The 16,136-nt window shown below is 33.2% G+C and overlaps 1 pseudogene; it reads left to right on the top strand.

Moving 5' to 3' along the window:
* The first annotated feature begins 362 nt into the window (after window positions 1–362).
* Window positions 363–1,360, top strand: LOC145075578 (putative serine/threonine protein phosphatase 2A regulatory subunit B''gamma; annotated as a pseudogene).
* The last annotated feature ends 14,776 nt before the right edge of the window (window positions 1,361–16,136 follow it).

The raw sequence follows: 16,136 nt of genomic DNA on the forward strand, positions 1-16,136 counted from the left end.
ACTTCTAGTAAATGTTTCTTTCATGTTTACTTATTTAGTTACAAGGTTACAATGATTCTTGTTTACACTATACAAGCATTCCTCTAGTAAGTTTGGAGCAAAATGTAGTAACCACTACTTGTATTTACACCTCAGTTCTCTTTTAATCCTATCTTTCATTCTTTATCCAGTAAGGCAAAATGTTATGCCTCTCCCGCACATGGTAGGGTCCTACCTGGAAATAGCGGCCCCACACGGGAACACCATGCCACCTAGTGAGACCAACAGTTACGGGAACACCTCTCTCTTTTCTCTTCTATTTATTTTGTGATCAGAATAAGAAATGTGTTTATAGAGTAAAGGGTATATTTGTCTTTTGGGACATGTTCCTCTCTTATGAAAACTTCTATGTAATATATTGCATGTTTTGGGAGCTGGATACATATCATGATTTGTTGATTGATAAATAGAACCTTATCAGATATGGCAACCATGCGTTGACCTACAAGATTTTTGACCGAATATTCTCTCAGGTTTCTTTCCAACATTTTTATTACAAAAAGATCTTTAATTTTCATATTTCTTGTTGATCAAATTCTATCCTTCTTAGGTTCTAAGAAAGTTCACGATTGAAGTCGAGGGTAAAATGGGATATGAAGATTTTGTGTACTTTATTTTATCCGAAGAGGATAAATCATTCGGGCCTCGTCTTGAATACTGGTATGACTCCTTAATTACTCAACCATTTATTTTATACAAATTTTTAACATTTTTTTGGTTGCTGTAAATAAATTAATTTTTTTTCCAGGTTTAAGTGCATAGATTTGGATGGAAACGGGGTGTTGACTAGGAATGAATTACAATTCTTCTATGAAGAATAGTTGCATAGGCTGGAATGCATGGCTCAAGAGTCTGTTCTTTTTCAGGACATTTTATGTCAGTTAGTTCACATGATTAAACCACAACTACCCTTTATTTTATTAACCAAAGTTGTATACCATCATATTAGTTTTCTTTTTAACAATATATAATTTTAATTTACCGGAAGATGCTTATTTTACATTACAAGACTTGAAAGGAAGCAAGCTCTCTGGAAGATTTTTCAATATCCTCTTTAACCTTCATATGTTCATGGCCTTTGAATCCCGTGATCCCTTTCTCATTCGCTAGGTAAGCCATTCCATCTTTAGTAATATCATTAGGGGTACAAATGGAAATAACATTTTTCTTGTTAAACAGGAACGTGAGAATCCAACATTGACTAAAATGGGATCGGTTTGCACATCGAGAATATATAAAGATTTCAATGGAGGAAGATGCAGATGATGCATCTAATGGTAGTGGGGATGTATGGGATGAGTCTCTTGAGGCTCCATTTTGATTACAATTCCAAACACTACTACTCATTCAGGTAAGGTTATTCAAAAAAATACGGAATGAAATTGACATTCTATTACCATATTTGGTTGGCCTCTAGTATTGTAATCCCATTCCATTCCTTCCTTGATTCCATCATATTCCATTACCATGTTTGGTTAGCCTCTAATATTGATGTGTTTTAGTAATCGTTTGTTGAAGAATCAAGACTTGATAAGTGTATAAGGTAAACACAACAACACCTCAACTTTATGGAATTTGATCATAATCAAGACTTGATAAAGTAATTTCATTCCTTTACATGATTCCATCATACCAATTACATGTGATTCACATGTTAATCACATATGAACTACATGTAATTCACATATGAATTACATGTGATTCACAAGTGAATCACATATGTGATTCACATATGAATTATATGTGATTCACATATGAATTATATGTGATTCACATGTAAGCCACATGTAATTCACATGTAAATCACATGTAATTCACATGTCAATCACATATGAATTACATGTTATTCACATGTAAATAACATGTAATTCACATATGAATTACATGTAAATCATATGTAATTCACATATGATTCACATGTAAATCACAAGTGAATCACATATCAATTACATGTGATTCACATGTAAATAAAAAGTTAATAACATATGAATAACATGTGATTCCAAAGGGAATCACATATGAATTACATGTGATTCACAAGTGAATCACATATGAATTATATGTGATTCACATGTAAATCACAAGTAATTCACATATTAATCACATGTAATTAACATGTAAATCACAAGTAATTCACATATTAATCATATGCAATTCACATCTAAGTCACAAGTGAATCACATATGATTCACAAGTGAATCACATAAGAATTACTTGTGTATATGAATTACATGTGATTCACAAGTGAATCACATATGAATTACATGTGATTTGCAAGTGAATCACATATGAATTATATGCGATTCATATGTAATTCACATATTAATCACATGTAATTCATATGTAAATTACATATGAATTTTTGTGAGTGTTCTTGCATTGATCAAATTTTTTAATTTTCTTGTAGATTTTGAAGAATTTGTGGAAAATATTGAAGAGGTGAGAAGTGTTAAATTGAAGAAAATATGAAAATCTTGATATGAAGAAATGATAACACTGTGAATCTTCGTAGCATTTTTTATTTGTATTTTTATTTTGTATCGAATAAAATACTCGTACTATTATGTTTATAGATTGATTAATAAAAATGAGATTTTTTATGATTTACTTACGAACATTATAGTATAAGAAATATGCATATATTCATTTAAAAAAAATATGAATATACGCACCTAAAATGTTGATTTTTTTTTTAAAAAATAGAGTTTTTTTATAAATATTTTAGTTTTTTTTTATAAATTTACTGATTTTTTAAAATTTATATTTTAAAAAAAAAATGCACATTTTTTAAAAAAATAGCAAATTTTTTTTGAAAAAGTTGCACTTTTTTTGAAAAACTTAAAGTTTTTTTTTTTTTTTTTTTTTTTTTTTTTTTTTTTTTTTAAGTATAGTTTCTTTAAAAAAATTGCAGTTTTTTTTTAATACAATAGTTTCTTTAAAAAAATTGCAGTTTTTTATGCTTTCCAAAAAAGTTAAAAAATCTGCAATTTAAAAAAAAAACGAATTTTTTTATATATAAAAAAATCTGAAAATTTGTTTTATAATGTTAATTTGAGATTTTTTTTTAAAAATGTTTGAAATAATACAAAAAATTAAGTTGGATTGGTATGATGACGATCATGCCCTTAATGAATTACTTTTGATCCAACGCTCCACTTTTAGTTCTCGGGTTCTCGGAAAACTATGAGTTCTCAACCGATCTCAACTCATATATATATATATATATATATATATATATATATATATATATATATAAGATCAAATGAGAACCACTAAAAGTTAAAAACCATTTAAGAAGAATTTCATTAAAAATATTTTTCTAAATCTAACACTAACACTTTAAAAACACATACCTTTCATTTTTATATTCAAATCTATCTTTTAAATTTTCAAAGTCTCTAAAACTCTTCCACCATTTTTGAAGAACACACAAACTCAAATACCACAACCACCACCACCACCTACTGGCCAACGGAACAACCATCGATGACACCACCACTGCCAAAGATCGTCGTCGCCTCCATCTCGTCGATGTTCTCATACCTTGCTCTGCTGACATTACCTTCTCTGGCGACTTCACATTCGTTATCAATTGCCTCCACTTCTCTAAATCTACGAGCTCATCTATCTCTGTCTCTCTCTTTCTCCCTGGTAAACCACCAAATTTGCATCATATCTCATCAAATATGATGTGTTTGTGTATTTTCATATTATATATGACATCGTTGTTGCCTCCCTCTCGTCGAAGTTTGTCTGCTTTGCTCTGATTTATATCCAACATCTGTTCCAACGATGTTACCTTCTTCGGCGACTTCACCATTGTCATTCTCCACATCCACTTCGCCAGATCTTTTACCACATCCATGTACTTCTCTATTTCTCTCAAGTGAACCACCAGATCTGCATCAGATCTCACCAGATCTAATGTATTTTTGCATTTTCTTGTTAGATCCGGCTAACAACCACCTTTACCTGTTTCCTGCCACCAGAGAACCACCACTTCCCTTTCTCTAACAAAAGAGAACCATATATCGATATCAATGGAGTTATGAACGCTAGATTTGCTACCTAACACCAAATCTACATTAGATATCGTAATACCCTGTTTTCACTTTATAGTAGAATTCAATATAAATCATTTGTCTATATAATTAGAAGTAGATGTATAATAATTTTTAGACAAAATAAACATCATAAGCATGTAGTAGACGTCAATACGATTTCCATATATATATATATATATATATATATATATATATATATATATATATATATATATATATAGAGAGAGAGAGAGAGAGAGAGAAAGAGAGAAGGCTTCAATCTTACTTTATACGATGAGGTTATGATTCTTCGAAGTTTTTCATTCACCCCTATACTGCAAAGCATGTCGTAAAAAGTGAATCGCAATAGGTTGCTTATTAGCCTAAGTAATCCGAAAAAAATCGTAGTGGTTCTAAAAGTGAGGGTGTGTATATAAAGAACGCCTAAATCTGACTTCGTATGAGGAAATTATGATATTTCGAAGTTTCAATACAGTAGTGTACCACACAAAAATCGAAATTAAAATCAGCCGAAAGTCAGCTAAAACAATATAAACGAGAGTTGAAGATCTTGTACATAACAATCTGTCGATATAAACATCGAGAATGGAGTCCGTATGAAAGAGTTATGATTTTTACATGGATTTTAACAGTTTGAGCTACTATAAAAATATGCATTAAAAATAGATTGAGATAAGTCGACGAAGTCTAAATGAAAGTTGTAGTACTCGTCGATAGCCACGTTTGGCTATAAAGAACATCGGAAATGGAGCTCGTATGAGAAATATACGATTTTTAGAATATTTGAAGTTCGTACGTACCACACGCGGCACATAAGGATGCGACACACATAACTTCTTGAAGGTAGGACGTGGACCAACATACATGAGACATGTGGCAGCATCTGAGAGGGGCTATGCAGTTAAAGACTTAATGTTGCCAAATATTGAGGGCAAACACCACAACCCCCCCAACTCCAAATCATGTGTAGGACAATTCGCCTCATGAGGCATCAGCTGTCTCGAACAGTAAGCAATAACATGACCTTATTGCATCAACTCTACTCCCAAACCGGTGATCGACGCATCACAAGATACCACAAAATCGTCAACACCCTCCGGCAGGGTCAGAATCAGATCCTCGCATAACCGATGTATCAAAGTATCAAATGATGGATGCTGCTCAAGCCTTGAACAAAACATGACGGTCTTCTTCTTCAACCAAGTTAGAGGAAACACTATCTTGGAGAAATTCTGAATGAATCTCCGATAGTACCTGCCAATCCAAGAAAACTCCCAATCTTAGATGGAGACCTTGAAACCTCCCACCTCGTTACCGCCTCGACCTTGGCTGGATCAACCAGAATGTCATTCTGGTTAACAAGGTGCCTAGAAACTACACCTCGCGCAACCAGAACTCACACTTAGAGAACTCTGCATACAATATCTCCCTCCTCAAGGTCTCAAATACCTCCCTCAGATGCTCCTCATGCAACTCCTGGGTTTTAGAATAGACCAGGATGTCATCAATAAACACAATCACCATTCGATCCTACATGGGTTTGCATACGCGATTCGTGAGATCCATAAATGTCGTTGGAGCATTGGCGAGCCTGAAGGGCATCACCACGAACTTGTAATGACCATAATGAGCCCGGAAGGCCATCTTTTACGTATCTTCCTCTCTGACCCTCATCTGATGATAACCCAAATGCAGATCAATCTTGGAAAACCAAGATGCACCCTGAAGCTGGTCAAATAAATTGTCAATCCTCGGGAGTGGATAACGGTTCTTCACCATTAACTTATTCAACTCTTGGTAATCGATACACATCCGATGCATCCCATCAATCTTCTTCATGAACAAAATCAACACTCCCCATGGTGAGCTACGCGGCCGAATAAATCCCTTGTCTAACAGCTCCTACAGTTGTGTAGACAACTCATGCATCTCAGGAGGTGCTAATTGATAAGGTGCTTTGGCTATCGGAGCCGCACCAGGAACCAAATCAATCCGAAACTCCACCTACCTCTCTGAAGGCACTCCAGGCAAATCATCGGGGAACGCATCCTGATATTCCCGAACAATCGATACATCATGCATAGTCCCCTTACCCTTCTCCCGGGTATCCAACACAAAGGAAACAAATACCCTAATGAAGATAGTGTCTGGCCTAACTGCTGAACATAAAACCAGCCTGCGCTGAACAACCTCTCCCTGAATCACCAGCTCTCCCCACTTGGGGTCCGGATACGCACCAACTGCTGCTCACAATAAATCAGTGCCCCATTGGGGCTCAGCCAGTCCATCCCCACAATAAGAGCATGCCTGAATCCCTCAACCTAAGGCTCTGATACCAACTTGTAACATCCCAAAATTTAAAACAATTTTTTTTTCATAATAATAAAACCATCAACCAAAACATGTTCATAAAGCCATAAAGGAAAATCAGAGAATGTCAATCAATCATCTCAATACATCAGAGTCAAATTAAACGGAAATCATGGTTTGTGAGATGCCATTAACCCGAGCTCTTCCCCTTCGATCCGAAAGTACCTGAAACATAAACTGAAAACCATAAGCGCAAAGCTTAGTGAGTTCCCCAAAATACTGCATACCATACATATCTTCCAGCTCAAGGTTGTGTCGAGTCTATTTCACCACCGGGTCTATGTCACCCCGAGTCTATTTTAACTCATGTGTCAACCCAAATCCATACTGGGTCTATTTCACCCCGAGTCTATTTCAACTCATATGTCAGCCAAAGCTGTATTACGTCTATTTCACCCGTGGGTCTATTTCACCCCACATACATATAGCAAATAGGAAAATAGGAATATAACACATACATTAGGAGTCACAAAGACTACAAACATATAATATATCCTAGTGTCCTATAGTATAGTGAGCAAACTCACCTTAGTCTGTTGTAAGTCAAACAAATGATCGAGCTGCTGAACCGAAAAATCCTCGCGCTAATCAATCAAATAAAAGCTCAATTAATAATTGGGCCATAAACCATAACTATGAATCTAGTTAATTTGTCCAATACCAAAGGCAAAAGACCATTTTACTCTTCCCTCACTTGGCCCAATAATCTAGGCCTGACCTAATGGCACCGAAAAGCCCAATATGGCCCAAATTCCTAAATGATACCCAAAGTCATTACAAGCCCAAAATCTAAGAAGGCCCAAAGCCTAACAATGGCCCAAAATCATAATAACTAGGGGCCCAATAAGGCCCAAAAACCTAACAGTCCAAATATGGCTCAAATTACAAAAGTTAATGAAATTCAACATTTGCTGAGTATGCCCAGCATACTCAGATTATGTCCTGCATATGCCACATTTGGCTAGTGCGCGCAGCGTACGAGCTGGGTACACCCAACATACTCCACAACAGTCCAAACTCGTCATTAAGTGCTTAATTGGTTAAGCCACTAAGTCCAGTTCTCAGATCTGATCCTAAATGATGTATTAACACGTAAAGTTGGTAACTTTACTCCTTTGCATGTCTTAATGGGACCCAATACTCAATAAAACTCATAATAAGAACCCTAACTCATGCATGTTCCAATATAAACACATAAATATTGCATTTTTATGCACAAGGGACCCCAAAATGTTAAGATCTACCATCCCAAGCTTCTAGAGTAGCTCATACTCTCATGCATGACTTAAAGGACCATAAAAAGCACAAAAACAATCCCTAACTAGATCTATCAAAATGAACCATCAAGTTAAGAGCTTTATACCTCCAAAAGCTTTCTAATTTGGTGATGATTCTGGTTCCACAAGCTCTAGCCAGACCAATGCAACTTCCAAGAGTTATTCTTCCTTCAAGATCACCAAAAACACCTTCAAAGTTCACTTCCAAGCTCAAAACACTCAAATGGAAATTAGGGTTTTGTTTTTAGGGTTTGGAGAGGTGGAGGCTAGTCATAAGAAGGTCTATGAGCAACTTAAGGTGGTTAAATAGGACATAATTCCTAAAAATTAGGGTTTGCCCCAAGTGATCGTATGCCCTGCGTACTTCCACGTAACCCTACGTACGTGGGTGCCTCCACGACCAAGCTATCGAGTCAGTATGCCCATCATACTCGGCTAGGGACCAAAATGCAAGGGTTTTAAGGTTAAGGGCTAAAATGAAAAATACTTGAAATGTAAATGTTACATATTATCTACAGTTCTTATTCGCTACGATGTTATTATCTAACATCTTGTCTAGACAGGATGTTGTGTAGGAAAATACATGGGAATACTTGTCGGATGGAATTCTTTACACTCAACAACAGAGATTAAAATCTCCAGGTATTATATTATTGTCTGTTTATTTTAAGATACGTAATTTTTTGTTTCAATATATAATAATATTTTATAATAGAAACAAACGTACGTATTTTTAAATTTATTGTGATTATTATATTATTTTTCTTTCAGGTTTGTCACATAATGAAGATCAAATTAAGAACCTGACTTTGTTTGAGATTGAACAAATTTTACTCCGTAACTAATAAAACCTATCTTTCGAAGACATCATCCGCCGCAGTTAGATGTAACGCTCAAATTGTTTTAAATGTTGCTGTATATGGTATTGCTTCTTTATTATTAATCGGAGGCAGGACGACACACTCTCGATTTATAATTCATTTGGTTCTTACTGAGGATTTTGTGTGTTCCATATCACCAGATAGTGAACTCGCCAGTTTATTACAAAAAACCTCACTGATCATATGGGATGAAGCATCCATGATTCAAAAGTATGTGTTTGAAGCTTTAGATTGATATTTGAAAGATATATTAAAGTTTCATAATCCTACAAACTCAAATTTGCCATTTGGAGCGAAAGTGATTGTTTTTGGAGGAGATTCCATACAAATTCCGCCTATTATCCCAAGTGGTAGTAGACATGACGTTGTTAATGCTTCTTTAAGCTCATCATATTTATGGAAACAATGCAAAATTCATCAACTAACCAAAAACATGAGGTTAACTTTCAGAAGCGATACATCTACTATTCAACAAACAATGGATTTAGCAAAATGGCTCTTGGATATAGGAGGATGCAAACTTGGTGGTTCTAACGATGGTGAAGTGATTATTGATATTCTGCTAGATCTTCTCAATAAGGATCTGTGTGATCCTATATTTTTATTAATCGAGTTTGTATATCCTTCAATTCTTGAAGATTCCAACAATCCGAGATATTTCCAAGAAAGAGCAATACTTGCTCCAAAAAATAAAGTTGAATATTTATGTTTAGATAAAATATGCCAATCAGAGTTTCTCCAAGATCAATTTGATGTCAATTTATACTCATCTGATGTATTTTAAATGGTCTTAAAGTCTCAGGTCTGCGTAATCGTAAGTTAGTTTTGAAAGTTGGGGTTCCAGTTAAGTTACTGAGACACATTCATCAGAAAAGTGGTTTATGTAATGATACTAGACTACAACTGATATCTTTAGGAAAATGTTTTATGGAAGCAATTATCATATCTGGAAGTAATATTGGAAATCAGACCTTTATTCCAAGAATATCCTTAACTTTATCTGGAAAAAGAATCACATTCAAATTCCAAAGAAGACAGTTTCCATTGGCCGTCTGTTTTTCAATGACAACTAACAAGAGCCAATGACAGTCCTTATCTAAGGTTTGTTTATTTCTCAAAGATCCGATTTTTACACATGGTCAACTGTATGTTGCATTATCTAGAGTTAAATTAGAGAATTATTAAAATTATTAGTTTTAGATAAAGATGGTAAACTTACAAATAAAAATTCTAATGTTGTGTATAAATAAGTTCTTAGAAACTTGTAAATAGTTTTTAACATTTTATTTCTTATATCATCTTTATTATTATTTGTAATAAAACTTTATTGTTAATTTTTATTTTTATTTAATATATTTTTTCATCTATTTTTATTTGAACAACTTAATTTTACTATAAAAACTAGAAAAGGATCCCGGGCTTCGCCCGGGTTAGATAAGAATTTGAAAAAGGTTTTATTTACAATCCAAAGCATTTCATTTGAGAAAATAAGGTAGCTATACTTCCATTTTCTTCGGTGTCTGTAAAATGCAAAAAATGGCGTTGCACATAAGTGTAGAGTCTTTGGTTGCTGCTTTGGCATCATTCGTTTTTCAAACCAATATTCTACTCCAAATGAGGCACATAAGTGTAGATTCTCTTTTTAGACATCACCTGCAATAATATAAAGGTCTTGTGAGAATTACAAAAGGGTAGAACTGTAATAAAAACCTGGATCACGTGTCACACATATATCCCCCCCTAAAAATAGTCAAAACACCTAATTATACTTTTAGTCCCACTGAAATATCATTTTTTTAGATATGGTCCAAGGAAAAAAAAACTGTAAACCCTTTTTCGTTGCTATTTCATTGTCACTTAACGTTTTTCAATTTACAGTTGCTGTTAACAAATTAGATGTTAAATTCAATTTTCAAAAATGACCATTTTTCCATTATCTTCTCCATTTCTTTCATTTACTTCCTCATTCCAATGTATCGTGCTTATTGTTGGATTACATCTACCTAAACCCCTAAACAAATGCTTTATGTTTTGAAAGCCCTTGTTTCCTGCCAGATACATATCAGAAAGTGAATGAACCAATTGATCTTTTGTATCACTAATCAACAATTGAGTTAAAGTTCAAGAGCTACAAACCTTTTTTTTTAATTTTCCAAAAATCAATTGGATTTCACTTCTAAATTGGAATGAAAAGGTCAACCTCATACCCATTAAAATCATATAAAAATTACAGAATACCTGTCATTCCTTTTATGATGAAAACTGCATTCTTTCACACATGTGGTATTTTTGTCAAGCAATTGACTCAAGATTGGACCTTTACAGAGAAAGTAAGATTTCAAATACTAATGAAAAATCAAAACCCAATTTCTAAAGACTAAAAAAAATCAATAATAAAACATGATACATCACCTAACGTACTTTATATACGGGTTGAAGATTCATTTATGGATAAACTTCATCAGGTTCGCATCATGCTGCAACCTTGAGTAATACAGTAGAAAAAAAGGAAGAATTCCGTAGTAGATAGAATACATGTAATTTTTTTTTAAAAAAGATATTGTGAAAGAAGCTTACATGCTCGTTGTGGGCTTGTGGAAAATAGACGACGTTTCCAATTCGAGGTAAAGGGAGTAAAGGGCCAGCACACACATGGCATAAGAATCTTGACTTTTAACAAATTCATGATTGTTTGTGCTAACGTCTTGGATTATGTATCAAAATGAATTTGAAAACCCATAAGATGAATTTCATGAATCCCATTGTTAAATTGAAATCGAATGAAAACAAAGCATCAGTCATGGATAGAACGCATACCTGAATTTGTGTTCAGCATAACTCAACTTCAATAAAATCCCAAGTCAAAGGAATTGTCAATCCTACTTTAAACTCCATATCAGTTCAAATTAATTATTAATTAATAAAAATATATAAATAGAATCCACCACACATAATTGTAATAAAATGAATAAAATAATTACATTTGAAGTGGATACCTTGAAAAAAGTGATTTTGCAAACTTCACACCTCGTGGGAAATAATATTAATAACGATTAAAAAAACCCTAAATTTGCTATAAAGGCAAGACACTTATAAGGCAAAAAAATTATAAATTTATAATAAAATATGAATCTAAATGATATCTAAATATAGTAATATTCAACATAAACAATCTAAAAGTATATGTTTTACGGAAGAGAGTAGGTGGACCTCATAACCATTTTGTTTAAATCCACCTCGAACAAACGCACTGCAAGTTTTACCTCTTCTGGCTATAGTGCTTTAGGTGAATAAGATCAGCAAAAAAAGTTTTAAATTTGAACAGTGAAAAGTACATAATTAATATGAAAATACCTTGTTAATACCAAAGCTTAAATACATTTTTCGTTCCCACTTGACAATATATGGTGTTGAATATATTCCTAAGTATAAGCATTTGCTCCTCAATGGGGACGTTCAATATTGTAATCTGATTGCGATTCCAGACGACACTACATCCTTGCACCACCACCCATTTCCGTTTCATACGCCAAGAAATCGAGAAATCAGAATCTAAACCCATAATCGGACCAATTTGTGTGTCTTGTGATATGTGATTTTATGTTAATTCTTCTCGAGACTAAAAATAATGCTAGACATGAAAGTATAAGATTGTTAGCTGGTTTTACCTGGGATTAGTGCAGTAAAATTGGTAAAGGGCAATTTGGTCTTTTGTGGTTTACAAAAGGATATTGCTATTTCGATCAAGTTAACATTTGGTAGTAGGAAGGTTTCTGTTGGAATAAGCAGATCCAAAAGAGAAGAAAGAAAAGGTTTTTTAAACGGCTCGAGACTTTTAGCCGTCCATAGAAAACGGATAAGACGGAGCAGGAGGGCACCAATGTTGAGAAGAAATGGTGCATATGTTGATGATCAGGTGAGAAAGTTACGATTACATGTACAATTGCAATCAGGTGATGCAAAATAGGAAAAATTATGTCAAAAATAAAAAGTTAAATAATTGTTTGTTAGCATAACATATGAAGAAAATGATATTGGTAATCAGAAAATAATTACTAACCAGAAGAAAAGCACCAATTTTACTGCTAAAGATGAAAATCAGGCTTCCAAAATCTTTCAAGACTATTGATCGAGCAATGAAGTGTTTCACAAATGTAGTCTATCATAATCAGACTACCATATAAAATATCACAATAAGTCTTTCTTTATATAATCTGCTCAAACTTATTTAAAAGAAATGATTTTGAGATACCTGGGTGACAGGCTAATCGGATTCCAGCTCGGTCATGAATGCACCCACAAGGACTGAAGTTGAAACGTTGATATGTTAAAATATGAAACATATTGTTTTCTTAGTATTCTAACAAACAACATTTAATATTGAAGTGTAAGAACATACATGTATCTCCTCAAAGATATCCACCCAGGTGATATTCTTCTCCCACAACCTACACAACAAAATAAAATAAGAAAGTTAGTCCAAATTTGTAACTTAGGAACAAAAATATAATGAAGACGTAACCGAAAAAGGAATTGGTTTTCTTAATTGAAGTCATTGTTGCAATAAAGGTCCATGAAACAATCAGAAAGCTTCAACACCTAGGGACCCTGCTGTTGACAACATTACGGTTTTTGTAGTTAAATAAACAAAAAAGGTTTGATATTAAAATTGTGAATTTGTACCCATATGCATCAACAATCACTTGCACACAATTTTTGCAGAACATGGCGTACTACCTCTATTCTGATGGGAGAAACCAAGACTTCCACCTGTCTCTCAGTAGAAACAAACAAAGCAAAGAAGTGAAACAACAAACCCTAAAAAACCCAAATACAATAATTAAAAAAAACACATAAGCAAAGCTGATGGGAGAAACCAAGACTTCACATCGCGATACATTGAATAACCCAAAAAAAATGAGAGAACTTAAAGTCGAATTTTCAAATTTCAAGAAAACCCAGATGGAATTGACATTAACCTGGTAATTTGAAGTAGGACCCAACGTTTCCTCATGTGCACAGAAATTTCGGAGGAGTCGGAGGAGAAGAACCGACCGAAAATCGGTGGTGGTTCACCGGTGATGCTCTGTAACTCAGGTGCCATAAACCATCGTCAGTTCCTGTGGTGGTAGAAGTAATGTGATAGTGTTTTTTAGATAATAGCTTATTGTTTTTGGTGCCTAAAATTTATAGAATTAAATCAGATGTGGATGCAATTTAAAAGAAATCATCTTCTTCTGTTAGTGTATTAGTTGCAGCATCGAAGAACATAATTATGAAATTAACTTATTTCCACCAGAATTGAGCGGAAGAAGGAGGCGGTATGAGGCGGTGGGTTTCTGTGGCTAGTAGAGTATACCGAGGAATAGAGAAATGTCTGGAAGGATGGAGGCGGTGGGAGTAATAGAAGCCTTGAGTATGTAAAGCGGTGACCATGGTTGAGTTACCGATGATAATACCCTGCCACAAATCTTTTGTAACTTTGACACTTTTTGTCCTTGCAGTGAAAAATTTTATATTTTGGTGTTTTTGCCACAAATCTTTAATAAATTTGAAACTTTTCGTCCTTGTAGTCAAATCTTTTATATTTTGAAATAAAAAACACAAAAAACTTTATTTAGAATTTTCCCATCATATTTTCCTAACTTTGACAACTTTCACATTATTGCCACAATATTTTTGGATTTTCTTCACCAATGTCTTTTTTTTGTACACTTTTGACTTCTAATTTTAAGGGTTGTCGATTTTTTTTTCTATTTGTGATGATTTACACTTTCAACATATATTTTTTAAAGTTTGCCAATTTTTCCCATATTACCCTAAAAGCGGCGTAGCCGCGAGTTCTTTACTAGTTTTTTTATTAACTCTAAAAGCTTATTTTTAACAATTAAATAATGGAAGTTTCATCATGTGAGACGAAAAAACATATGAAAAAACACATGTATATAGGTTATTTAAAGAAATACTTTTCATAAAAGTAATGTATTAAATGTATTATATACATGGGAATGTAAAAGAAAAAAATTTGTATGGAAAGGTGGAGAAAACTAAACCCTTCCAACCTTTTTGTTATATAATCCATATATTAATTTTTTTTGCCTTCTATTATTCTCAACAATATACGAGTAACTAATCTTTCTGAACTTTTTCAACCCTTTTAATTTAGTTTTTAAATAATATTAGAACTTTTACTAAAACAATAATTAAAATGGTTAACAGATAATTAAAATCCAAAAATAATAATTAAAATTCTAAAACAATAATTAAAATTTTAATGCTAAGGCATATGGTACAAGTAGTGAAGCATTTGGGAGAGAAAAAGGACCAAGGATTAGAAATGCTCATGAACCCGACTAGGCCTACCATGCCGAACCCACTGCTACTCGGAGCTGCGGGTTTGATGGTCCCACCGATATCGACATCATTTCCAGGCCAAACCGACATTACACCGTGCACCCTAAAGCGAATATAAAATAAAAAGGAAGTTAAATGGCACTAACCGGGTTTTAATGGGCTTTTAATAAAGAGTTGATCGCTATGAGTTTTCTTTATACAAAATCAGTTTAGTTGATAAGCCGGTTTGGTTTTAACCTGATTTTGAAAAAAAAAATATGGTTTTGACTGATTTGGAAACAATCGGAGTTAGAAGCTTCTATAACCAGTTTTTGATTAAACCGATCGGTCTTGTTTTGAAAACAATACTTAAAAAGGTTTATGAGAGTTCAAATGAGTAATCCATTTATATAAATACGTACCATAAAAAAATGTAAACAATATAAGAAAAAAATGAAAGTAAGTTGATAAATTGACAATCATATACGTTTATTAAAACAAAACATAAATGAAGATGTGACATGAAGAGCAACTTTCACTTGTCACTTCTTACACTTGGTAGTTCCAATAGAATTTCATTCTTTTGCAATAGATATAATCGTTAATGTCAAGATATAAAAGCTAATTTTATACATATGTCTAATTGTCCTTAAGTATTTCGTATACCTTTCATGTGTTAGTGGGTAAATGTATCTACCTTCTGATTTGTCAATTAATGATGAGTATATATAATAACACCTAATGTAAACGGTTAGATATTATTTATGTTACATCAATTAAACTTGACATTAAAATTTGATTTTCGAAATGACTTTCACATGCATGTTATGGAAGGATAAACATTAGATTAAATGTACATTAACATGGTTTATGATGGCATCACTATTAATGATAAAATATCTCAAATTAAGAGGATATAGTACTGCAATCACAATCACAACTATTTCTATCTCTCCATATATTATCAGTTTTCAGTTTTTTAGTTATATACTTGAAGAAAAAAAAAATCATTTACAAGCTTATATTCTTATGAGAACTAACAGTTTATTGCAGTTAATTTGCATTTCTTTTTAGTTTTTTAGTTTATGGTTCTTTCCGCACAAATTAATAATTTATGATAGGTTTATTAAAACCAATAGAGCATATTGTTAGTTAAATTGCACAGACAAACT

This window comes from Lactuca serriola, chromosome 9 (assembly GCF_051521515.1).
Source record: "Lactuca serriola cultivar US96UC23 chromosome 9, Lser_US96UC23_V15, whole genome shotgun sequence".
Lineage (NCBI taxonomy): Eukaryota > Viridiplantae > Streptophyta > Magnoliopsida > Asterales > Asteraceae > Lactuca > Lactuca serriola.